This window comes from Dysidea avara, chromosome 9 (genome assembly GCF_963678975.1).
Source record: "Dysidea avara chromosome 9, odDysAvar1.4, whole genome shotgun sequence".
Classification (NCBI taxonomy): Eukaryota; Metazoa; Porifera; class Demospongiae; order Dictyoceratida; family Dysideidae; genus Dysidea; species Dysidea avara.
In genome coordinates, this window is record NC_089280.1 from 14408105 (window position 1) to 14434063 (window position 25959).

A 25959-nucleotide genomic window follows, 5' to 3' on the forward strand; every position below is an offset into this window, starting at 1 on the left:
GAAAGTGTTATATAGTTGGTGCTCTATATGATATATGTGAAGCACTAAGGTGTCCTTCTCAGAGACTTCTGAATGTTTCCATGGTAACAAGTCAGTAAACATGGTTGCCTTGATAAACAAGTTTACTGTCACATGGTACAGGCTCCAAATGGTGGCTGGGTTTTGATTGTGTAATGATTTCACATGATTGCTTCAAACATCTCCCAGTTAACGGCTTAATCTGTTTATCATTGTTAGCTTAACTGCTGTTTTGTTTTGCCTCAGGTGGTATCAAGGTGAATAACAATATCATGACTTGAAGTAGTAATGTGTATTCTTCCCTGGAATTGTACTGTATGTGTGACTGTGTATTGAACCTTTGATGTGTTACTTCCCTTAAGATATATATTATCTAATCCAAAACAGCCAAGCTGTAAAAAAAGTGTGCGGCCCTCAGAAAGGCTATGGTGAAAAAAGATGTGAAATCCAAGGTGGCGGCCAAGAAATGGCTGTGATGGTAGGTTAATGGTAAAAATTTTAATAATGACAATTCAGGTAAATTTTGTGAAGCGGCACAAAAATTTACCTGAATTGTCGTTATTAAAATTTTTACCATTAACCTACCATCACAGCCATTTCTTGGCCGCCACCTTGGATTTCACATCTTTTTTCACCATAGCCTTTCTGAGGGCCGCACACTTTTTTTACAGCTTGGCTGTTTTGGATTAGATTTCATTTCTTTTTGTATTTGTATACCCCAAAGCCGGCCTATGGCCAGCTTTGGGACTTTTTTAACCTATGTTTTTTTTCTTTACTACAGGAAGATGAAAAGATGAAGTAGATGTAGTTTAAATATTTTATCAGTAAATGTACAAATTATATATATAATAAATATGTGACTGGATTTGCGAAAAGGGGCCTTCCACACACAATTTGCCAACTTTGACAATTGATAACTTCAGATTGGAAAGAGCTATTGCCTTGAAATTTGGGCAGTGGTGATTTCTTTGCAGCTGAACTCTCTACATGATGGTTTCTTTGTAGCTGAACTCTCTACAAGGTAATTTCTTCTAGCTGATCTCTCTACAAGGAGATTTGTTTGTAACTGAACTATCTACAAGGTAACTTCTTCTAGCTGATCTCTCTACAGGGTGATTTGTTTGTAGCTAAACTCTCTACAGGTGATTTGTTTGAAGCTGAACTTTCTAAATGATAGCTTGTTTGTAGCTGAACTCTCTACAAGTTAACTTCTTCTAGCTGATCTCTCTACAGGATGATTTGTTTGTAGCTGAATTCTGTTCAGGTGATTTGTTTGCAGCTGAGCTCTTTACAGAATGGTTTCTTTGTAGCTGAACTCTCTAAAAGGTAACTTCTTCTAACTGATCTTTCTACAGGGCAATTTGTTTGTGGTAGAATTTTATACAGGGTGATTTCTTTGCAGCTGAACTCTCTACATGGTGGTTTCTTTGTAGCTGAACTCTCTCAAGGTAACTTCTTCTAGCTGATGTCTTTACAAGGTCACCAGTTTGTAGCTGAATTCTCTACATGGTGGTTTCTTTGTAACTGAACTCTCTACAAAGTAACTTTTTCTAGCTCATCTTTCTACAGGGTGATTTATTTGTAGCTGAATTCTGTACAGGTGATTTGTTTGCAGCTGAGCTCTTTAAAGCATGGTTTCTTTGTAGCTGAACTCTCTACAAAGTAACTTCTTCTAGCTGATATCTCTACAAGGTCACTAGTTTGTAACTGAGCTCTCTACATGGTGGTTTCTTTGTAACTGAACTCTCTACAAGGTGACCTCTTCTAGCTGATCTTTCTACAGGGTGATTTGTTTGAAGCTGAACTCTCTACATGGTGGTTTCTTTGTAACTGAACTCTCTACAAGGTGACCTCTTCTAGCTGATCTCTCTATAGGGAGATTTGTTTGTAGCTGAACTCTCTACATGATGGTTTCTTTGTAGCTGAACTCTCTACAAGGTAACTTCTTCTAGCTAATCTCTCTACAGGGAGATTTGTTTGTAGCTGAACTCTCTACATGATGGTTTTTTTGTAGCTGAACTCTCTGCAAGGTAACTTCTTCTATTGATCTCTCCACAGGGCGATTTGTTTGTAGCTGAACTCTCTACATGGTGGTTTCTTTGTAGCTGAACTCTACAAGGTGATTTTTTCTAGCTGAACTATCTCTTTCCACAGTTGCATGAACTCCCTACAAGGTAACTTCTTCTAGCTGATCTCTCTACAGGGTGACTTGTGTGTAGCTGATCTCTATACAGGTTTCTTATTTCTAGCTGATCTCTTGAATTCTCTTCAGGGTGACTGCTCTATTAGGATGACTGCTCTATTAGAGTATCTCGATCTCGCACTTGCTGCACCAGGTTGGATTTCGTGTTATAACTCCGTGGCTTTAAGTCTGATTCTTCTACACCATTGATGAGCCTTTCTAAGATGATTACTCCATCTGTACAACGATTTTCAAAGCATTACCCCAAGTGGTTTATCTGGTAGGCGTGGCAAACAGTCGTTTTTTTTATTAGCTAATCTCGATTGCGTAATTGTTACACACTGTTGGTTTTTCGTTGTATCTTCCTGTTTTTTAGCTCGATTTCTTTCAAACCACAAAAGGTTTGAGGTTCAATAGTTAACCTATTCACCCACCGATTTTCAGCTTCTTCCCATACGCGGTTTACCCTGTAGGCGTGACAACATATTGGTGTTATTTTTCGTGAATAATCGCTCATAACTCTTTGCCTGTTATTGTATTCCAGCCAAAGTTGGTACCGAGATGCGCCCTTATATCCCCCTTCTGTGTGCCAAATTTCAAGGCAATCGGATATGGCGTTCGAGTTTTATAGCAGTTTTTGTAAGTGTGCGACAAGAAAAAGAAAAATAAGAAGAAAAAAAAAACGAAGAAACTGAGCCAATTTTTGAAGTCGCATATCTCGGGAACGCGCGAAGCGATTTCGCTCAAATTTGGAATGTGGAGTGCTGCAGTTGGAGGGCATGTCCACAGCAAAAATCGTCTTGTTTCATCAAGGAAGCACAGAGCTACGGAGGTGCGAAAATTGCGTTTTCTTTCTTCCTGTCAATATACTCACGGGTGTTACGCGCCGGCTTCTTTGGCCGCACGACACACTACCGTGTGTCTTGATTATCTAGTTCCTGTTTGTTAGGTTAGGTAATTCAAAAGCTGCAACTCATGTTGCTGTCAGACCTTCAGTGCTGGCCACTGTAAAGCTTTAATAATAAAATATAGACTTAAACATGTAACTGCATATATATTCTATAATAGCAGTTATGTGGCATTGCAAATTGTGGTAGTGAAAATTGTAGTAGCATTTTCTGAGAACAGTGATTCAGAACCACATAGTATACTTGTAATGGATTTGGCGGGTGTGCCTGTGATAAGCCAATAGATTACATGCTACTATATCATCAGCAGTTTGGTTAATGTAATTAACTAGTGGGTTAAATTTGTAATTGATTATCAAACAGTTACTAGTGGTTAATGATTACTTATGCACATTCATGGTAGGTAGCATATTTATGTAGTGTAGGTACTTATTTGTAGTCATGTAGTTTGAAGGTGAATGAGTGTCCTCCTCCATTGTGTATCTCCACATATATACTCAAAGTTAGCCTTCCACGTCTTGTAATCCACCGAGTGACAACTGTGCATCAGCACTCACTCACTCACTCACTCACTCAACCACCACCACTTCTTGATTGCCTGTCTAGAGATCATCCAATTCTTACCTATTCACCCAACCAAAAATATGCTAACCTTACAATTCTTGAAAGTGAGAGACCCGGCCCAAAAAGGGTGGATAGGCCACAGACTATAACAGAGAACTGCAACCACCTTTTATCTCCTGCATTAGAAAAGCATGATGCATAACATAATGCATGCCCTGTTACTGGCTTGTAAGGCCATCATGAGAATTCCCAGCCCTGGTCTCAAACACAGTTAAAGACAGGATAGCACTTTTATACACAGATACACACACAGTACACATACGTACACACACTCTACACATACACACAAAAGTACAACAGATTACACCCATTCTTTACACATATGTATATATATATATATTATATATGCAAGCATAGCCACCATATCTTAAACACATGCACAAACTCCATAGCATAGTGCAAACAATGTGTCATATATGAAATTTACCACACAAACTGCACTCCTTATGACATTTATTTTTTCCATTGTAGATAGAAGCTTGAAAACTTATCAGTTTTGTCTTTATCTCATTTTATATTGCTAAAAACATTATTTCAAGCTTGCTGAAAAAATGTGCCAAGATATATTGGCTTCTTCTGAAAACAGTTCCTCATCAGAAAGATTTCTATTTGCAATTCCATGTTTACCAATAGTTTGCCATAGCAGGATCAAACACTCCCACCTTAGCATTAAAGTCTCCCAATATCACAAGGATGTCACCCTGAGAGACATAATTCAATGTATCTTGCAACTATTCCAGACCTAGACACTAATAATAATTATTCACAAAAGTTTGGAGCTGATATGTGGCTACTGGTGGATATGCAATGTTTCACTCTGTAAGACCTACATTAGGTGCTCATGTTGCTAGGAGAGAGGGTGTAGGCATTGCATTAGATAAGAGAGCTACTACTGCATGGAGAGCAGCTAGTGAAGTCTGGAAGCCAGTTAGCTCTAGGGTGATCATGGCAAAACTGAAGTGGTCTAGTCAATGGCTGCAGAGATCCAATGAAACCATTTGGTCTCTTAAATTCCGTCACTTTATAATGATGTAACTCTCTCACCAACAAATCCAACTTAAGTAACGTAATAAGCCATTGCCTTCGACAAAATTGGATATCACCTGGGTATTCTACTAATGATCAAATATTCCATAAACAAACAATTAAATCATTATGTTTTTAAGACATTTCATGGTCATGCAAAACAGGTGCTTTCTTTGGGTTGTAAGCCCAAAGAAAGAAAACCACAATTGTACTCTAAACTACTCCAATTGTGGCCTGCCAGTATTGCAAAATGGGTCACCATGGGGAGAAGACACCAACAAGCATATATAGTCTTGATAAGTACTACCACCCCACACACACACATGTGTACAGATAACTATATACATGTGCATACATACACACTCTCTGGCTTACAAAGCCTTAGGCTGCAGTAAGTATTTTATTAGTCTCATTGTAGTCAATAAATCACCATAAGCATATCCTTGTGGTTTGCATAATTGGAGCATCCTGATGCTGTGGTTGCCTAATCATAGTGTGGGTATAGGAAGTATGATTTTGTAAGGTTTTTCATAGGAGTAATTCAGTGACAATTAAATTGCTCCGGGTTTAATATTTTCTTATAATGAAATTCATGTATCACATCACCTATGTCTAAATAATCTAGTATGTCATGGTATATGCATACGTATTTCCTGTTTGAAACCCAACTATCAGGGCTTATTTCACTAATACAGACTCTGCAGAGTCAATATTACAGACATGTGTAGGCTAAAATTTATTGGTACATGAAAAGGTAATACAACAGTGATGTAAATGGACTTGTGTCTACCACACTAAATATTTTACATTAATGCCTCCGTATGAGAGCTAAGTATTGAAAAAAACTGCTAGCAAGAGTACAGTGTATATTGTACAGTTTGCCACAATGTCAGAAAGTATAAATAAATAGTGAATACAGTCATGTTTGTTTCTTTTACTTCATCTAAAACTTGTGGTATTCCAATTTGATGGTGATATTGAAATCAATGTTTATTCCAGGATTTCTCCTTTGGGGGGGAATCAGGAATTTGGGGGGGTGACCAGGTGAAAGTCTGCTATATAATTGTCCAAGTTCACAACTATGTAAAACAATTGAAATAGTTACCAAACACTGGTTAGTCATTTAAGGTTGTGTCATTAGTATTGATTTTGATTTTTGCGATTGTGTGAAGCCAGATTGTATGACCAGTCTTTCTGAGAATAAATCTGAGGGGGCTGTGCATGCCTTTTTTTAAAAGTAGAAATTTTTTACAAATTACACATACTGAGATTGAATTTAATGAAAATTTTTGAGAGTTAAAAAAAACTGGGTATACTTGAGTTCTCGGATATTGAATAGCCATCACTATATGATGTTAGTCGTATATGTACCTTACGACATAGCAGATTGATTGATCTGATATTGAATCTGAGAGCATTTTAAGGTTGCATTTGCAATTTTTAATCCGGGAAATTTTTACATATTAACCACTCTAAAATTGAATCTGAGAGCATTTTTGGTGTGCCATTTTACAAACAAGCTTAACCTAAGTATAATGTAGTAGTCACTCACAATTTTAGGGGGTGAGTCTGAGATTTTAGGGGGGGGGGAAAGTTCCCCCCCTAACAGCCCTATAATAAACACTGATTGAAATTATTTTTACCTCATTATTAATTGCAATTTTGTAATTAATCATAATGTAATGAGAAAATATTAATTAGATCATCTCACACTGTTGAGGGGATTCTGTTGCAAAATGTAATTATAAAGTCAGCAGATCAGAGCCTTGAATATGGCCAGTAAGGTATGTTGCTGTGTGCCACATGTATACATTATTAACATGTCACCACAGGATGTTAATAATACTGGCTGTACATAACCGGTGTTTATAGTCAAGTGTAGATCTGTATTTGTGGATGCAAGTCTCTGAGCTGTTTAAGTGCATTTGACAGTATTTAAATTAACACATGTAGTTATTACCTGAACAAAACATTATTATACTAGCAACAACCGTAGATATTTCAACAAACTGCATAATATATGTGACCATTTTACATGACCAATGTGGAGACCACAAGCAGTTGTGATATACAACAATTAAATCATTTCAAATTTAAATGAATACCTGTACTTTACCTTGCACCTTCTATGTAATCCAACATGTGTAAGGAAACACCATGTCATGAAAATTTGATGATTGTTTAACCCTCTAGATTATGAACCTGCCACCAATCAAAGAGTCTAGATCTTGACATACCAAAGTAGCACAGTATGAACCTGTAATTAATTGAAATCAAAATCCATCTCACATTATGTAATGTGTAATGCTGCCTGTAGTAATGGTTGTACAAAGTAGTGAATATGTTTAAACTCTTGTCTAAGGTATATCTGCAAGTTATTTGGTTGTATTGTTGATGATATGATACTACTTGACATGTGACTGGATGTTGTCAACACGTAGGACTGGTAATATACATCACATGTTTGCTCGTGTATGTATATGTAGACTCTAAGAAAAGTTTGATGATCTGTCAATTAAGTGACGAAGTATTTTATTGTGGCTAAAGTAATCTTCAAATTTATTTGCTTATTAGTTCAGCAGGACTCAGTGCTCTTCAATAGATGATAGATACATTTGCTGTGTAAATTGAACTTGTGTGTCCAAAGAATGCATAAACCTTTAAAGTGTTACTAGTAGCTACGTAATTTTGCTGTACCAAGCACATCTGCCCAAATGAGTTGTGGGTTATCTTTAATCATTATATACATATGTATCTGTGTGTGTCTGCATTAACTAAACTTTTAATGTTTTAAAAGGGGAAAATTTCATAGAATTTGTCTCATTAACTGAACTTTTAATGCTTTAAAAGGGAAAAATTTCATAGAATTTGTCTCAAGGATTGCTCCGGCTTGTAAGTTTGTCATGAAGTTTTAATTCATGTAGTTCTAAATATAGAGCCTGATGTTGTTCCCAATATATTTAGCACCAATTACCAATGGAGAAAGTAAGTGGATAGTGTTTTATGTACTTGTAGAGCTTCAATGTGAAATAATATGATTCACATTTACTGTAATGAAAGTTATAAAGTAAGAGATTGTTATGTATACTGGCAATTCAAAGAAGTACAGTGGACCCTAGTTATTAATACTTCTATATGATACCAACTACGTAGTATAACTATATCGCATCAATGTAAACTGTAATTTGCAGCACTCACAGACTTTACTTGTAGTTTATACACTTGAAGGAATTTCTCCAGAATAATTAATTATTTAGCCTGACTAAATCAAAATTACAGTCCTGACATGGTCACAATCTAGCTATCAGTAAAGGAATTTTGAACACTGAATAAACTTTACATCAGTGTTTTGTAATCTTAGTAATGTACATATAATGCAGAAGTGGCACACCATATTAAGATGTGCAGTTATACATTCTCCAGATGGTTCTACTTCTTTATGGAGAGCAGAGAAGATAAGGTTGCTCACCATGATGAACTTGTGTGGTCTGCTAATGATGTCAACTTTGTCCCTCTGCATAGCAGTGTAAAAAATTAGTTGATTGCTCAGACTTTGTGCATTAGTGTCAAAAAAGGCTTTATTGTTAATTTTGAAAGCCGGTATCTGACTGCAAAATTTGAGGTGTAAAAAAATTACTAATCACTGGTGCAATGCACAGGCTACAATACTGAACAACTAGCTGGCAAAAATTTACAAGTAGTACAGTTGTTACAAACAAAGTCTTAATTATTAAATCATAAAAATCAGTTTTCTGACTTCATAAAGTAACCTACTATACAGTAATTGAAGAAAGCAAGATAACATACATTGAATAACTACATATTGAAATTGTAGTGAGTCTTGTGAGTCCTGATACTGTTGTATATGTAACCAGATTAAACACAAAGTTTATCTTTACAACTTTTTCTCTGTAGTTGTGCAACTTTGTAAGTAAAACAAAAACTATACACATACGTAAATCCTTCTTCAGGTGAGTAATGACAAACTTCTACCATCATTTATGTACTGAAGCTTATAGCAACATAGCTATTTTCTTCCAGGAGCATATGTACACTGAATATTTAAACTATCTGCTGCAACTATGATGTGCTGGCAGCCTTACTAAGCATTTTCACTAAGCATCTCCTTGTAATACTAGACTAGGAGAGGTATGAGAATTGAGAAATAGTATTTCTGTTTCAGTTCAGCTTGTAGTGTTTGTTTGGGAGAAGAGTTACGTGCCTATAGGTGTTTATTGATAGCAAGCTTAAACGTATGTCAGTGTTCTTACAACAGTGATTAATAAAAATTTTCTCTTAAGTACATATATATCTTGGTTTGTTGCATTGATCACTTATTCTTGCAATTGTTCATGTGTACAGCAAAAATAGCCTCAGATCTTGAGTCTCAACCAAAATATGCTATTAATTAACTCTCAGGAGTCAAAAAATGGCTATATTGATTGATAAAGATCTTGTACATTTACTTGCACAAGCCAGTTACATTTAGACACCATGTAAGCAATTTAGATACAAATTTTTGGTGCAAAAGTTATAAATATTCCCTTACTAATCTTATCACCATCAGTCAAGACAGAATTTGTATAACTAATTCAATTTGTGGTCCCATATAACCACGTTATTGATGACGCACTTGCTACAGTGACATGTATAACTGGTATTATGGGTGAGGCTGCTAGATCAATGAATTAGCTCATGTTACCCAAACAGATATTCACATATGTGTAAAAATTTGCTAATACAAATTATAAGATGAGTTAATTGTACTGAATTCAACACAGTAGCTATAAATTTAGATGGATAGTTAATTGCATACAGGGAGTAAAACATAATGAGAATGATGTTCTGTTTTTGTAGGAAGATCTTGATGAAATAGTTTCTTGGACTAATATCATGTTTTTGGTGACTTGAGCCAACACAAGTGTTGCACTTGGGAAGGTCAACTTGTAACCTTACCTATCATTTAGAAATCGTGAACTTGGAAACCACGTGTGAAGGATCTTGGAGCAACCACCTAAAATATCATGCACATATATTATACTCTACAAACAGTTGGCAAAGCCAACAAGTTTCTAGGAATTAACATATAACATTCAGTTGTGATCATACCTTCCAATTCTCTTGCCTCACAACCAATGACAGAATATTGTGACACTGTTTGAGGGCCTTTTACATCATAGATATGCTTAAGACCACTGGACTTGATGGCATTGATCATCTTACTTGTGAAATAACAATTGGTTTTTACTATCATAGAGCTATATGCTGATTCAAGCCTTCAACATAATAAACAAGAATGTGGACCTTGACTCCTCCTTATTTTTCTCTCAAACTGCATGTTTGTAAATGTTTCTTTAACCAGCAAGGCACATTTCCAATAGAAGGCCACATTTAACAAGGCCCTTTCTTATTTAAAGTTGGCTATAAAGGCTGCTTTCATATGATTGTAACTCTTGGAATAGGAGGTTGTAGAGACCACAATCTGTAATGTACAGATAAATATGATTTATTAAATGTAATACATTGGCTTTTATGTACGGACCTGTATAATAAAAAAAATTGTCAGATAGAATCGAGGGGTAGTAACGAGCCAAAGTCGTCTACAAAATTTCAAAGTTGACTGCCCATATTTCATCTTTCAGAAATATGACTGCCCATATTTCATCTTTCAAGACAAATTTCAGTTAAAATATCCCCGTAAAATTATTTTTTTTATAATGAAATAATTTTTTTTTAAAAGTAGCTAGATGAGGAGCTGTAGCACCGGTGGTATAATTCATACTGAAAACTACACCATACTACTACTTATTACCTAACTATATACTTATTACTACCTACGTAAAATTCAGTATATTTAAAATTAGTAATCCTTAAATTTCTGTGTCCGTAAAATTCCGTAAATTTTCGTTACATCTTTTCGATCGTCAAATTTTCATTTTAAACTGCACAAATTTAAGGCAATATTTCATCTTCCAGAAATAATTTCAGAGGTGATCTGCGAAATTTCAGGTCGTTACCTACCCCTCGGCTAGAATAAGTAGTAAAAAACGTAGATTGCACAGCTATTCAATCTATGGTATACAATAATATTAAATTGTATGGCCATATTAATTATAGACTAGCATGTGGAATCAGTTTACCATGTTGGCTACTTAATTTTGCTCAGCATATTTTCAGGTAAGAGTTTCAGTGGCATATTTCCACCTTGCATTCTTCCAGGACTAGTACATACTCCTCTTGTAATATGACAGAACATTCAGCTTGCAGTGAATACATACCAATGCTTATTGTTGTATGATCTACGTGCATGAGTATTTAACTATTTATTATATTACGTCACGCTGTTAGTAATTCCGCCACGCGCGCGCCCTGGCCTCTTAAATCTTATAGAACAGCCTCGATCACATGCAGCGAGGTCACAGTAAATTAGATACGGAAAAGTTAACAGCATATTTTAAGCGTTTTTAAGAGAAATGGATCATCTGTTCAGTACATTCGTGTCCAGGAGAACCAGTAGCGACAACAGACAGAGCCTCGGACAGAGCTCGTCTTGTGGTGATATTCGGCCTCATCCAGTTTACATTTCACTGCTGAAGAGAGCATCGTTTGGTAACAGACATCTGCCATCCAGTGTTACCTCGGATAGTACTAGGAATTCTGAACTGATAAGCGTCGTAGATGCACAACTAATGCAGATCAGAGCAAAGCTAGCATCGTTCCGCGAGCAAGACACACAGTTTAGAGAAAGAATGGACTCGCTCAATGATTCAGTCAGCGAATTAGCGTCACGATCCAGTCTAAGTAGCTTTACTCCATCAGAATGCTCTGACTTGGGCTCGCTGGATGAAGCTAGCCAAGAAGAGGAAGAATTTGAACAAACTGTTGGGCGGCAAAGCGAGGGATATCTAAGAGCGTCAGTCATAGGCAGTAGACACCGAGGTAGACACCACTTCAACCGACCCGAGAACCGACCACTATCTGCAAGATGCTTCCACATCAGACGAGCCACATCAGATCCCAGTTCAATGCAAAGTCATATCGAGCTACCTGAAGAGGAAGCAATGGAAACACAAAGACACAGTACATACTCAGCAGACCAATCCACCAATCTGTACCCACAATACGACAACCCAGAGGAAATCAGCACCCTGTTTTAGGGCGAGTTTTTAGGCTAGTTTTTAGGCTAGTTTCACTGTGTTTTCATGGTCAGTTAAATCAATCAAGATTATATGGCGGTATGCCATTGATGACACGTCAACATCCACGCACTCAATTAGCTATACTTGTGGCCTAGCTGGGAATTGTGAATCCTAATGGTTGCCATCATCATGTCTTACCTTTGGACAAGTTGAACACTAGCAGGTGGATAAACAGTATATTATAGCTATGTACTTCAATTTAATTATATTTTCTGAGTTGCCAGTTATGAATTCTTTTGTTGTATTTTTTGTTGTAAGTTTACATTTCTTTTAAGTTGTGCGTATTTTAATTGTATATAGCTGTATTGTATAACTCAGTATGGGTACTGTACCTTTGTGTATATATGTGTACATGTGGGCAATTAAAAACCATTCATTAATAAATTAGTACACCTGTAATAGATACTTTTGTGTGGTCTTCAGCTTCAGCAATTTTGATCCTCTGACCCTATACTTGCAGACACAGTTTAATTGCATCAATTATGAATAGCAAGGCCTTTGTCGATAATTGTCATCACTAACTTCTATACTATATATATATATATATATATATATTATTCTACATACCCTCTACTCTGTATAGCTCTACTAAAGGCTGTTGTATCATGTTGTCGGCCAGAGTGACACTTGTGTCTCATTTAAACCTGTAACCATTACTGGCAATGTCCGGCATATACAGTACTTAGTTGTTCACTTCCACAGCATGGTAAAGTTTGTACATGCACCATGCATACACATGCACTTTAATTTCTTTATAGACACTTTGTCTTATTTTCCGATCAGTAATAAGGGATTAAATACCAGTTATGATAGCTAGGTCACACCATGCACCATGTTCTTAGTTATGTTAAATGCATCACTACTAGAGTCAAAAGCATGTTAAGAGGTGCAGGTACGTACTGTATATGGTATAGCTATTCCATAGCACATTAACACTAAATTAATAGAGAGAATTGGTAAAGCATGACATTACAATATAATATACTGCATGATTATGGTAGGAGTGTGTTATCTCAATGCTTTAATTATGATGTAGTATATATACATAGTGAAACGTTCAACTAAAATCTTGAAGTGATCCATTATCTTCCCACACCTATGTAATATTTCTTTCTGAAGTGCAGATCAGTTAACAATGGGCCACAGTCTATAAGTCTAGCCAATGATCATGAGGTGGCTGTATTATAGGCTATATAGATAAATTTAGTGTTAACTATTTCAAGAGATATAGCTAAATTGTTATTGTGTTAAGAGAGCCACAAACTGCACTGTATGTCACCTATATGTACTCAAAGCATAAAATTATACTTGGAATTACAGCCAGTCAAAGTTGACTAGACATGATTACATACATACATGTTACACATAGCATATAGAAATTTATTTTTCATATATGTATGCTGTATGCTACATTAATTGATTATCCTCTAGATGATTCAGCACTTTATTTGTGAAGGCCATGCCACTATGTGGGGGTTAAAATAATGAATAATCTTCTATATAGTCATCCATACAGAAGGACCACACATCAAATGCTGTATGGGGTCATGGTACAGTTTGACATAACTTTTCTACATTATTTACAATACAAGCTGACTTATGTAGTTGTATTGGTGGACAAGTAGACTGTCACAATAGCACAATTAAGCTAAGTGATTACTTCAAGTTGCTAGTAATAATGCTATAATCACACATTTGAATGACTATACTAAAATTTAGACTATGGTACAGCTCATTTTTTTTGCATCTGGGTAACTCTAACCCGTGTCATACATATTAGATGGATGGACAACCCCTACAGGTAGTATCAGAACATAAAGACCTAGGAATAATAGTGGATTCTAGCTTAAAGTTCCATAGCTATGCTATAAACAAATTAAAGCCAATCGTGTATTGGGATTAATCAAAAAATCATTTAACACTCTAAATAGAAAGACCCTTCCAATACTCTACAAGGCTCTGGTAAGACCTCACCTTGAATATGCTAATGTTGTATAGGGACCCAATTATATTGGAGATTGTGACAGGATGGAGAGAGTGCAAAGAAGAGCCACTAAATCTATCCAGTTTAGAGTATGATGAACGTCTGGTTACCCTCAAGCTTCCTACATTGTCATATCGAAGGCATCGTGCTGACATGATTATGGTATATAATATCTCACAAGGGAATGTTAATCTTCAACCTGGATTATTTTTCCACCTGAACTTGTCAAGTGCCACAAGGGGACATGACTTCAAACTTTTTAAACCTCATGCCCAAAAGAACGTTTGCAGTAAATTCTTTTCAGTAAGAACCATCAATTCATGGAATAATTTACCCAATTATGTAGTGTCGTCTAATTCTACTGACAACTTTAAAATTTTGATTGATAACTTTTATTCTTAATGTAATCATTTATTGTAATGAGCAGGACTCAAAGACATAATGTCTTTTTCTCTGTATTTAATAATAATAATTAGACTATGGTACGCATACTATGCTTTGAAGTTTAGTCGTTAATGAGGTATTTAAAATCCAATAGATACCGTGGGTAGGTATCTAAACTGGTTAGATACCCGAGACAAAACTATTTGTCACGTGCGCCATGTGTTTTGCTGGGATCCAGCCAGGCTCCCTCAACATTGTGCCTGTGGCACAAAGTTTTCTGTTGAACATTCTTTTACATGCCCCAAGGGTGGCTTTCCATCAATTCGCCATAATGAAATTCAGGATTTGACAGCTAGTTTACTTACAGAGGTCTGTCATGAGGTTGAAGTGGAGCCCCATTTACAACCAGTCACTGGTGAGCAGTTTATTTTAGCTTCTTCAAACATCGAAGATGGAGCTCGTCTTGACATTTCAGCAAATGGTTTTTGGGGTGGTCGCTGTGAGAAAACCTATATTGACGTAAAAATTTTCAATCCTCACGCTCCAAGTAATCGAACCACCAATGTCAAGAGCATTTACAGAAAACATGAATTGAGTAAGAAACGTTTGTATGAAGCTCGTATCTGTGAAGTTGAACATAGTTTCTTTACTCCTTTAATTTTCTCAGCCACAGGAGGAATGGCTAATGAAACAACAGTTTTTTACAAGCGCCTTGCCTCCCTGCTATCTGACAAGTGGGACACAAATTATGCAGCTGTAATGGAATGGGTGCGGTGCTGCCTGTCCTCACTTCTGAGGTCTGCAATCAGATGTTTATGGGGATCTAGGTCCTCAAAGGGCCGCTTTGGTCATTCGTTAGAAACAGCACCAATTGATCTTAATTATCCAGGTTGAGACTAAATTGCCAGTTTTCTAAATGGTGACTGTCCAATACCAGAAATTTAGTACATTTTTTGGTCGTGTGCATTAGTGTAGACAACTTGTGTAAAATATTCATATAATACAATCACTTTTGAATGCGATGTTTTTAAAGCTATGCATATGTTGGAATAAATGTCTAATGATTGAAACCAACACATTCCAAAGGGTTTGAAGCCATTTAGCACAATATTATCTTGCACTAACCTCAAAATTTGCTTCCACCTAGTACACTGCAAAGCCATACTGTGTATGTAGTGTGTGTGTGTGTGTGTGTGTGTGTGTGTGTGTGTGTGCGTGTGCGTGTGTGTCTGTGTGTCTGTGTGTGTCTGTGTGTCTGTGTGTGTGTCTGTGTGTGTGTCTGTGTGTGCATGGTTTAATTTAATCATGGCACATTTATACCTCATAAATTAGAGTGTTAACCACATCAAAGGGATACTCGAAATAACTGGTTGTGTGCTTTAACTTTCTCAGTTAACTGAGGAACATTGTGTGAGATATTAACTGTTTGTTTCTTTTTTTTTTTTCAATTTCTGTTGTAATTTACAAGTACATGTTCCTTTATAGCCTGCAGCTCGTCTATACAAAACCATTCATCCGGAAGCCACAAGTCACCGGCTAAACTGATGATTGTTTATAACGTGCATGCATGTGTGCGTGTTATTGCATTTTTAAATTAATTGAGTTGATTGACTATAATGTAGTCTGTATCACAACGCGTATGCCATAAGTGTCTTGTCCTGTAGGAAGCTGGTCTATCACATCATACTTCAGTTGTTTTGCTTTGTTAATTATTATCGCTAGCATAACTAGTCGAGCAATTTTTGGTCCAAATTTACACCAGATTTAACCTTAGATGGGTAAATTCTCAAAAAATCTTCTGTGGGGGCATGCCCCCAGACCCCCCTAGACGAGAGCATGCTAAAGCATGCTCTAGGTTTTGCACTGTGTACGTGCATGCTCAAACTCCTTAGTTTAAAACAACACCCATCATAATCTTCTGATTTTATTACAAGCATTTTCTAGTTCCATGTACGTGATTTTAATATACCCTGAAAAGTAGACTATCTCATTTGGCGCCGGTTTCAGCTAGCTACTACTTTCGTAGTTTACGTGCTGGAGAAAACAGAACACCTATAATTAGTTGGATTGACCTTTCTAAGTAAGGTCAGTGTTGGATTTGCCTCTAATTTGTTGGAGCATCGCTGGACATTTATGGAAGGCCTGGAACCACAAGTAGATGGCTGTATTTAGCGAAGGTTTTAGCCTACGCGTTAATAATAAGGTGAAAATGATTGGTTACATACAGACATAGGCGGCGGAAAGGGGGGGGGGGGGGGGGGGGGGTGGGCTAGGGGGCTAAAGCCCCCCCTCGGTTGCTGAGGGGGGCCTAGCCCCCCCCCCAGAATGATATCACACCGAAATTATCTTTCTTGGAGTGGGGCTGAAAACCGTGATAAAGATCGAGATACTCTAATAGAGCAGTCACTCTAATAAAGTAGTCAGTGTGTAGCGAGCTATGAAATGATTTTTATGTAGTTTATCAGCTAGAAATGGTAGCTGGTGAGGTGGAAAGCTCTTGTCAGTTGGTTGCGACCTTTTTTTTTTTTTTTTGGTCTCACCTTACCAAACTATAGAAATAAGTCTGGGTCAGCCCAGCCCCCCCTCATATCAACTACTTCCTCCGCCGCTCCATACAGATTCAACCGACTTCGTAGGGTGAGTGAGTTTATTGTATGTTAAACTCATACATTTGGGCCTACTGAACCATAGTCTGTATTGCCACATGTGGACGGACTTCAATCCTACCAAATGGGTCATTTAGCCCAGAGGCGTAGCTAAGGGGGGGCAAGGGGGGGCATTTGCCCCCCACCCCCACCCCCCCCCCCCCCCCCCCATCACTAAATGATTTTTTTAAAAACCTTCGTCACAAGTTTACCAATATTAAACTGACACGCAAATGACTGTAAATTATGTACACTACTACGCGGTATCACCAGGGGCTGCTAGTGAATGCGCACACACAACATTCAACTCGCTCGCGAATCCATCGAACGAAAATATTAGACACATACTTCTATATTTAGCCTAGATTACTCGCGTGATAGAACATTTTTGAATCTAAAAAGAGTGACCCGCTTCTCCACGGCAGGACTCACAACTCACAAGTGACAAAGGAGACCAGATGACGCTATGAACCTACTATCTACGAGGTGATAAAGTGTTAGCTAAATAAATGTACCAAGTTTATTTTATCATGGCGAGTCGATCACACTGGACCTTTGTACGTACGGCAGTGCAGTCTGTTTTTACTTAGTCAGTCAGGTGGATCAGTCAAGCTTACAAGTTCTGCTAGCAAGACAGGTGGGATTTCGTGCAATACATGGCATTTCAATTTCGCTGAGTGAAGTGAGTGAATACGTCATCCTATCAGCAGTGTGCTAGGACTGCAGCACAGGCTGTCGCTAACGTAAAGTAACCTGTATTTGCACTAAAGTATTAGCTCTACCGGACTGTGGATGAATTTGTTGGAGTACAGTTGTGGCACGTGCGATGATTCTCGACAAATATAGCTACCTCGATTGGAAGCAGTCTGGTTACGTAGCTAGTTATTTAAGCTGTAATAATACAACACCGTATGTTGGCTAGCCCACCATTGGGTCATTAGCCTTTTTTGCAATTATGAATGATTTTGAGTGTTTCGTGGGGACATGCCTGCCCCTCCATCACCTTCTGGCTAGCTACGCCCCTGATTTAGCCTCTATTTATACTTATTTCATTACCTTCACTACAAAGTGGACATCGTACACCGCTATTTGAGATGTATTGCCAATCCAACACTGTATAGCTATGTCAATTTAATTTTTAATCAGTAGGCCCATGACCTCAAATTTCTGGTATTGCATATTTAATATAGTGTTTGTTCTTGTTTTTTTGTATTTGTATTTATTCATTTGTCAATTATTGCTGTTTTTTTATTTGTAGAAAAAAAAAGAAGTTTTGCTGGATTCCATGCCAGTCACAACAGCCATCAGAAATCATCGCTAGAGTGTGAAGAAAACATCGCTGGATAATATTAGAGATGATTGTATTCATCTAGGAAGCCTACCAGTGAGTTGTTTTAACACTAATTCAATCAGGAAGCCGCCATTATTGGCAGTGACCAGAGCCGTACGAGCCATAGTCTAAATGGTCCTAGTCTAAATTGGTTATCGCCCAAATCCACGGTATCTTCGCTATTTTAGAGACCTTCCAAATGGCACATAATGACCTCGGGCTTCGCCCTCGGTGATAATTGTGCCATTCCTAAGGTCTCTAAAATAGCGAAGATACCTTGATTTGTGCGATAACCTACACTAATAATAATTTACAGGGTTACTAAACAAGGGGTCGTCACCTCCATACCACCAATTGATGCGCTTGCGACCGGGATCAAGATTTAATCAAGCGATCAAGGGGTATTTTTTTGCAGTGAATCAAGCGATCAAGGAGTCCGCAAAAGTTGCGATCAAGCAAACTTTGAGCAACACGAGAATTTACTAAGCTGTTATGGTTGAAGATCAAGAATCAAGGCTCTTGGAAAGATGAAATCAAGTGATCAAGGCAATAGTTTGACAATCAAACTTTGATCGGTCGCGAGCGCATCAATTGGCAGTATGGAAGTGACTACCCCTTGCTAAATCACTTAGTCACCTGACATCGAGCCTGACTAGTCTGGCAGCGCCCGCCCCTTCGCTTTTAGAGTAAGGGTCTGGTAACTGTAGTGTACGGTACCTGTGCTACCGGAAGTCAAATGTGGTTTCAAATTGCGCGTGATGTAATAAATTACCTGTTTTTAGGCCTTTATAACTTGGCGAAGAAAGTACAAAACTTCATACTTCTCAACGTAGGTCTACAGCATGTGTATCTCGGAGTCTCGCTCGAGTATCAGCTTCTTTCCTACCATTCCAAATTCGGTCACTATGGTTATTGTGTTATTCATGGCGCAAACTACACGTTTTACGTCACAAATACTTATTTAAACTGGATACTGTGATTTGATTGGCTCTACCACTATAGTGGTAGTAACACAGTACCCTATACTACGGTTACCAGACCCTTACTGTAAAAACGAAGGGGCGGGCACTGCCAGACTAGAGCCTGACATGCTCATTTTACCTACACATGTTCATTTAGTAACCCGCCCTCAAGCAATTTTGTACATGATAAATAATTATAACACAAAAGGCACACTGCAGTACTGTAATAGTCTTCTCCGTGTTCCACAAATAATTCTGGACAAATAGTAGACTAAACCAGCGTATGTACTGTAGTTCTAGTTGTTACTTTGGTTACCGGTCGAATAATTATTTTTGTGGGTGTTGTAAGGACTTCAGGAAGAAACCATTCGGTTGTTCTGCATTGCTCTTTCACCCCACACTCATGCTCTAGCTATAAAGGTACATACTTTAAACCATAGTCTAAATAAGTTAGACACCGCGACCAATGGGAACTAAGCGGTTTAGTAACCCCTCTGGCCCTTAGTAGCACCCTCGCTGCGCTCGGGATGCTACAGCCTCAGGCCATCAGGGTTACTAAATCGCTTAGTTCCCTTGGTCTTGGTGTCTAACTATTATATATAGGCACATTTTATATCTGCACTGAAGCATACCCATTACTAGCCATGTGCACTTTATAGCTACCTTATTCGGCACGCTCATTACAATAATATTATGTACTTAAACAAGTATTTTATATGGGTATGAATTGTAAATGTGAGTCTGAAAAACTAGCAAAAAGTTTCTCAACTAATCAGTACCATGCATGCTGTATTTTGGTGAAAGAGTAAAATTTACAAACCATGAATTAATAAAATATTTAATTGTTCTAAACTGCAAACCATATATGTCTGGTATTGTCACTTGTCCAGTATTACTCACATCCCATATATTATAGGGAAAAGCCATGATATAAGTGGTACATAACAATTTCTCTAATAGAGACTTGTATTACTGTACTATTAGTCAGGTCCACTATGTACTTTTGTTCAAATTTTATGGGGATTAGCAAACCTATATATTTTCAGAAAGCTTAGAGCATGGAGAATCTGAAAATCATTGTTTATATTTGCACAGATTCCTGCAAGGTCAGCATTTTTAAATTTCAAAATGGCAGCCAATAAAGTAAGAAATTCCTGGTATATCAATTTTAATTTGGCATAAAAGTTCATTAATGAACTCAACAAATTCTCTGGTGACATTTTTACATCTCTATTCACTAGAGGTGACATAGCTAATCATGAAAAATTAAAAGTTTTAACAAACGGAATAGAAGAGTGTCCATTATGCTGCAATAACTCAGGAAATAAATTTTAACGAAAAGAATTGAGGAATATTCCAGATTAATTGGATGAGATATATGTATAACTGGTATAAAATATTAGTTTGGTTTCCACAGAAACAGTTCAAGCCTAAAAACAGCAGAAAAGATTGAGTTACTCTAATAGAGCAGTCACTTGCAGTCAACTTTTGACTCCATATTTCCAATGTAGCAGTCACTTTTGTGAAAGTCCTAGCTAGTGTGCTTATGTTGGGCATAAATTTCAGGAGATTAGCTAATTCTAGGTTTGAAAGAATGATTGGAATTTACATTAAATATTCTCCCCTAAAAGGTAATTTTGTTAATTGGCAACTATGATTTCACCCTGACTGGCACTTTTGTCAGTTGGTGGTATGCATTGACATAGTCATATAACTATGTCAAAGATAACTTTGTTCAAAATTTATGGGCCTACATAAAGCTCGGAGCATGGAGAATGCATGGAGATCAGTGAAAATCAGTGCTTACATTTACTGTATACAGATGCCTGCATGGTAGTCAATCAGCAGTTTGAAAATAGCAGTCTTTATGGTGCTAATTTCTTCATATATCAGCCTCTTATTGAAAGCGAATTGCAACAAACACCATTTCTATGTTCTCACACCCATATAGAATCCATTATTTAATGACCTCTAAAGCACTAAGAAACCTAAAAGCAATTTATTTGGCTGATAGTTATTGCATGAAACAAAGTGAATAAGTGAATTATTAACATTGAGAAGTAGAGTATAGCTACATATGAAGACATCATGGCTATGCATATACATACATATACATAACAATCATCAGCAGTGTCACTGTTGTCATTTTCAATGCATCATACGGTATATACTGTATATTAGGGATCATACAGAATTGAGCTTTTCTGGTTCAAAATATCACCCTAAAACCAGTCTCAATTTCCCTTCATGACAGCTTGGCAACATTGGTTAGACACAGCCAAGCCCCAAAATGTCAACTCCAAATTCTTCCAACAAGTTTCTACAGCATTTAAAACTTTTCTATCCAACAAAATTTTATGCTGACTGACTGACTGATGTACTGACTGATGCTCCCTGCCAAGCATAACTTGACATACAGGCTTGGTTTTGGCGACACAATATATACATGCATCATGGACTCGCCTTTTGTCCTCCTTTGTGTTCCAGTTCTCTTCACTGACAATGCAAGGTGTCAATTCATGCTATATTATATCGTGATACGGCTTCCCTGTGGCTGTATTTTCCATAAGCAATATGATCAAGAGTATCCTCCCCATTATATACTCTTGATATGATTGATTGAGATGCTTCTCATGCTGTTCTTTGTTTGCAATGTTATGTAATGGGCAAAGCATACTATAGATGAAAATGAAGCATCATGGCTACCTCCCTATTAGCTACATAACTGATAGTTGGGGCATGCGTCCAGACATATGGTTTGTCAGGTACCTGTCCTCCTTTTGATGCAACATATGTGCAGGTCCACCAGTCATAATTATGTTACAAAAACAGTAAACAAATAAGTAGAAAGTTGGATTAAGGATCAAAAAAGTAAAGAAACAAGGGAATAGCTAAACAGTAGTGAAACAAGAGAGGTTGCATGCCTATATACTGCAGATTAAATGTCCACTAGTACATCTGCAGTATATAGGCAACCTCTTTTGTTTCACTACTGTTTAGCTATTCAATTGTTTCTTTACTTTTTTGATCCGTAATCCAACTTTATGCTTAAAGCAGTTACTTGTGAGCCAGTCATTAAAAATGTCTTGGCCAGATGTGCCAAATGTCCTTTGTTTATTTTTGGATAAGAATTAATTTGTTGACAATGGCAATCTTTGGATTATTTGAATATGTCTGATATACAATCTGGAAAGCAAATTTTCATTGGATTTACAGTGGATACTAATTTTCAAGATTGTGTATATATCGATTTTAACTTGTTGGTGCAAGTCTGTCTGGTGCAAAAAAATTGCTCTTGGTGATCAGCGTGAATTCATTCTTGCCAATTGTTATTTTAAAACTATTAAGCAAACTACTGTCTTTGAAAATGAAAATTCTTTCAAAATTTATCTAGTAGTAATTATGCTAAACATGCATAAACACATTAGCAAAAAAATAGGCTCAAAAGTTGACTGCTTTACTAGATTATGTGACTGCTCTATTAGAGTATCTAAATTTTCAGGCTTGAACTGTTTTATTAGAAGTCAAATTATATGTTGCACCAGTTACACTTTGCACCAATTACACTTTGCACCAATTACACTTTGCACCAGTTATACTCCAGAATATTCATTAACTTTTTTCACTGTAAATTATTCCTGAATTATTGCAGCATATAATGGATGTTCTTCTAATCCCTTTGCAAAAACTTTCAATTATTCATGGTTAACTGTCACTTCTAATGAATAGAGATGTAAAAATGTCACCAGAGAATTTGTTGAGTCCATCTTTTATGTCAAAATTAAACTTGATGTATTAGAAATTTGTTATTTTTAGCTGTCACTTTGAAATTAAAAAAATGCTGACCTTGCAGGAATCTGAGCAAATGTAAACATTGATTTTCAGATTCCTCATGCTCTAAGCTTTCCAAAAATGTATAGGTTTGCTAATCCCCATAAACTTTGAACGAAAGTGTATTTTTTGACATAGTGAACCTGACTATATTATTGTTTGAAGCCAGTGACTTGTTTAAGTCTGTATAATGCTTATACGTATGTTCTGCCTGTCTGGTTCCTGCATGTAATTCTAGTTTACATTCCATTCTTTTGTTATACAGATGATTGTCATTGCATGGCTATAATTTTCAATGATAACAGATATTGTAGTATTTTATAAAAGTATATACGTGAAGTGTTTCATTGAGTGCACATAATGAAGAATTTTTTTATTGTATAAGCTTGTGTAGTGTGTGTGTGTGTGTGTGTATATTGATGTCATTGTGTGTAACACACACGCACATGCACACACACACACACAGCACACACACACACACACACACACACACACACACACACACACACACACACACACACACACACAACTGACATAACCCATACTCACACAATGGTCATGCAGTGATCTTTTGATGATACAGACAAAAAAGGAAAATTCCCATAGATAATGTTTTCATTACTAAAATACAGTCTGGACTCTCAATATCTGTGTGTGTGGCTATATTACTCTCTTTAATTTGTAGAACCTGACAGTGTAAGACACATTTAAATAAAGCGTTGAAGGTTATCTGTTTCATACAACGTATCACTGAAACACTGCAATTTGAGTTGTATTGAGTCTCATTATGTAATCTGTCCAGGTAGAATACTGCTGTGAGGAGCATGTACTGTATGCTTATTTGAGTACATGTACAAATAGGACATATAGAGCAACACATCATCATGGGTCGACTATATACACAATATAAATCATGCATGTGCTCCCACTTCAAGAACAGTACTGCTTGGTGGGGTCATGATGCATAAGAAATGAATAGACATGTAACAATACATTCTCCGCATACTGATCATGCACTATGTTCAAGATACTGATTGTCACAATACTGCACTCTTTTGCTGTGTGCATCATTGCTATCAAGCTAATGACATGTTGAAAGATTCTTTATTATTTTGATGAATATGTGCACTACATAAACAGACATAACCCAGGAAGTCAAAAGTAAAATCATATTCCCCAACCACGTGCATAGAATACAGAGCACAAAGCACATACCTGAATTTCCATCATAGACCTACTATGTAATATTATTGCTTCAGTACATGGTGTTTTGTGTGTGCATGTGCATGTGTGTATGTGTGGTCTAATAACCAATGGGTTTGCAAGATGCAAAGTGTAGGGACAATATTAAGTAGCTCAACAACAAGATCCTAAGGCAATCATATCACTGGAGGCAGTGTAATAGTGGCAATGCCTACACTCTCATAAGTTGTGTGTAGCTAGAAACTGATTCTCAACACAGTAGGGACCATTTGTAGAAACTACCTATATTATTGATAATTATAACATAACAATCAATCTGTTTGCTGTGTCAAGTTATATCTGCATAGTCATATCTCCAGAGATACTACAGCTGAAATGCATAAAGGAACAACCTTATGCAAAATAGTTACTCTGTAAGTAGATCTGTACTATATATTGTTCAATGCTGCTAAGCATGTTAGAAATAGTTGTCATTTTATCCTAATAATATGTATGAAATTTGCCCAGATTTGTGTATAGAGGATGATGTGCACATACTTATATATGTTCAGTTGTAGAGCATGGGTACATTTGAAGGAGTTAGTGGAAAAAAAGGGACATGTGCCATTTTAGATTTTCCATTTTCTAAAAATTAGAATGGCTTGGTTTAACCATGTGAATAACAGAGTTAAAAGTTCATGGCAGTCTCAATATAACTTTTAGCAAATATTACAAAAATTCAATTATGTCCCAAAATTCTGTTTAACACCCATTATGTGGTCACCTAATCTTTCAAATGGCATTTGCTTGTCCCCTTTAAAATTTTCCACTGGCCCCTGTGTGCCCAGAGTTATGTAGAGGATGATATGCACATACTTATATATGTTCAGTTGTAGAGCATGGGTACATTAATTTTGTAATTTGATACAGCAGTAGTTGTAGCTGCAAGGTGGGCTGCACTTCTAAAGTTTTCTAGATACGATCTATTTTTGACAATTGGTTCGGTCATTCATATTTATACTCAGACGTTTCTGAAAACCAAACACTTCCACATGCATGTAGTTTCACAGTCAGAAACTGGTAGGACTAGAATTTATAGTAAACTTCAAACAAATCTTCACTGCAGTCAACCTAAATTGGGGTTTCATCTGTAAGTGCTATCCAATTTACAAATGTTCAGATCCTATAGATTTATAGTGCATGTCTAGATTGCATGTTGCTGGGCACCATTGGTTTGGGATTTTTCTGTATTCTACATAGTTTTGGTTTTAAGATTCTGACTCACTGGATTTACAGAGGCTTCTCACCAGTTCCTAGTGGGATAGTAGATAGCTGGTGATATGATTAAAATTTAACTATTATATGTATACATGTACAGTCATGTATGTAGCAACTATACAGTAGGTTGCAAAATAAAGTTTATGTTTCGTAATTGTAATTACGGTGTGATTACTAAGTAATTACCATGTTTGTACTGTAATTACATTTTGACCATAATCCGTAATTATGCAAAAAAAGTAGTTTTTCACCAGCCATATATACAATATACTCATAGTTACCAATAGAGCATAATTCGTAATTACGCTTTGTAATTACACTACTACAGCGTAATTACAATTACGAAACGTTAACTTTTTTCTGCAGCCTACTGTATATACGTACGTACCATTACAATATATAAAAT

At 36.8% G+C, this 25959-nt stretch overlaps 1 long non-coding RNA gene across 1 annotated transcript in view; it reads left to right on the forward strand.

Moving 5' to 3' along the window:
* The first annotated feature begins 17311 nt into the window (after nt 1-17311).
* Nucleotides 17312-25959, forward strand: part of LOC136267432 (uncharacterized) — a 64964-nt gene continuing 56316 nt past the window's right edge. Inside the window, exons 1-2 of the long non-coding RNA XR_010706685.1 lie at nt 17312-17456; nt 18229-18354. This is a non-coding gene — a long non-coding RNA (uncharacterized lncRNA). The remainder of the gene's footprint in view (nt 17457-18228; nt 18355-25959) is intronic.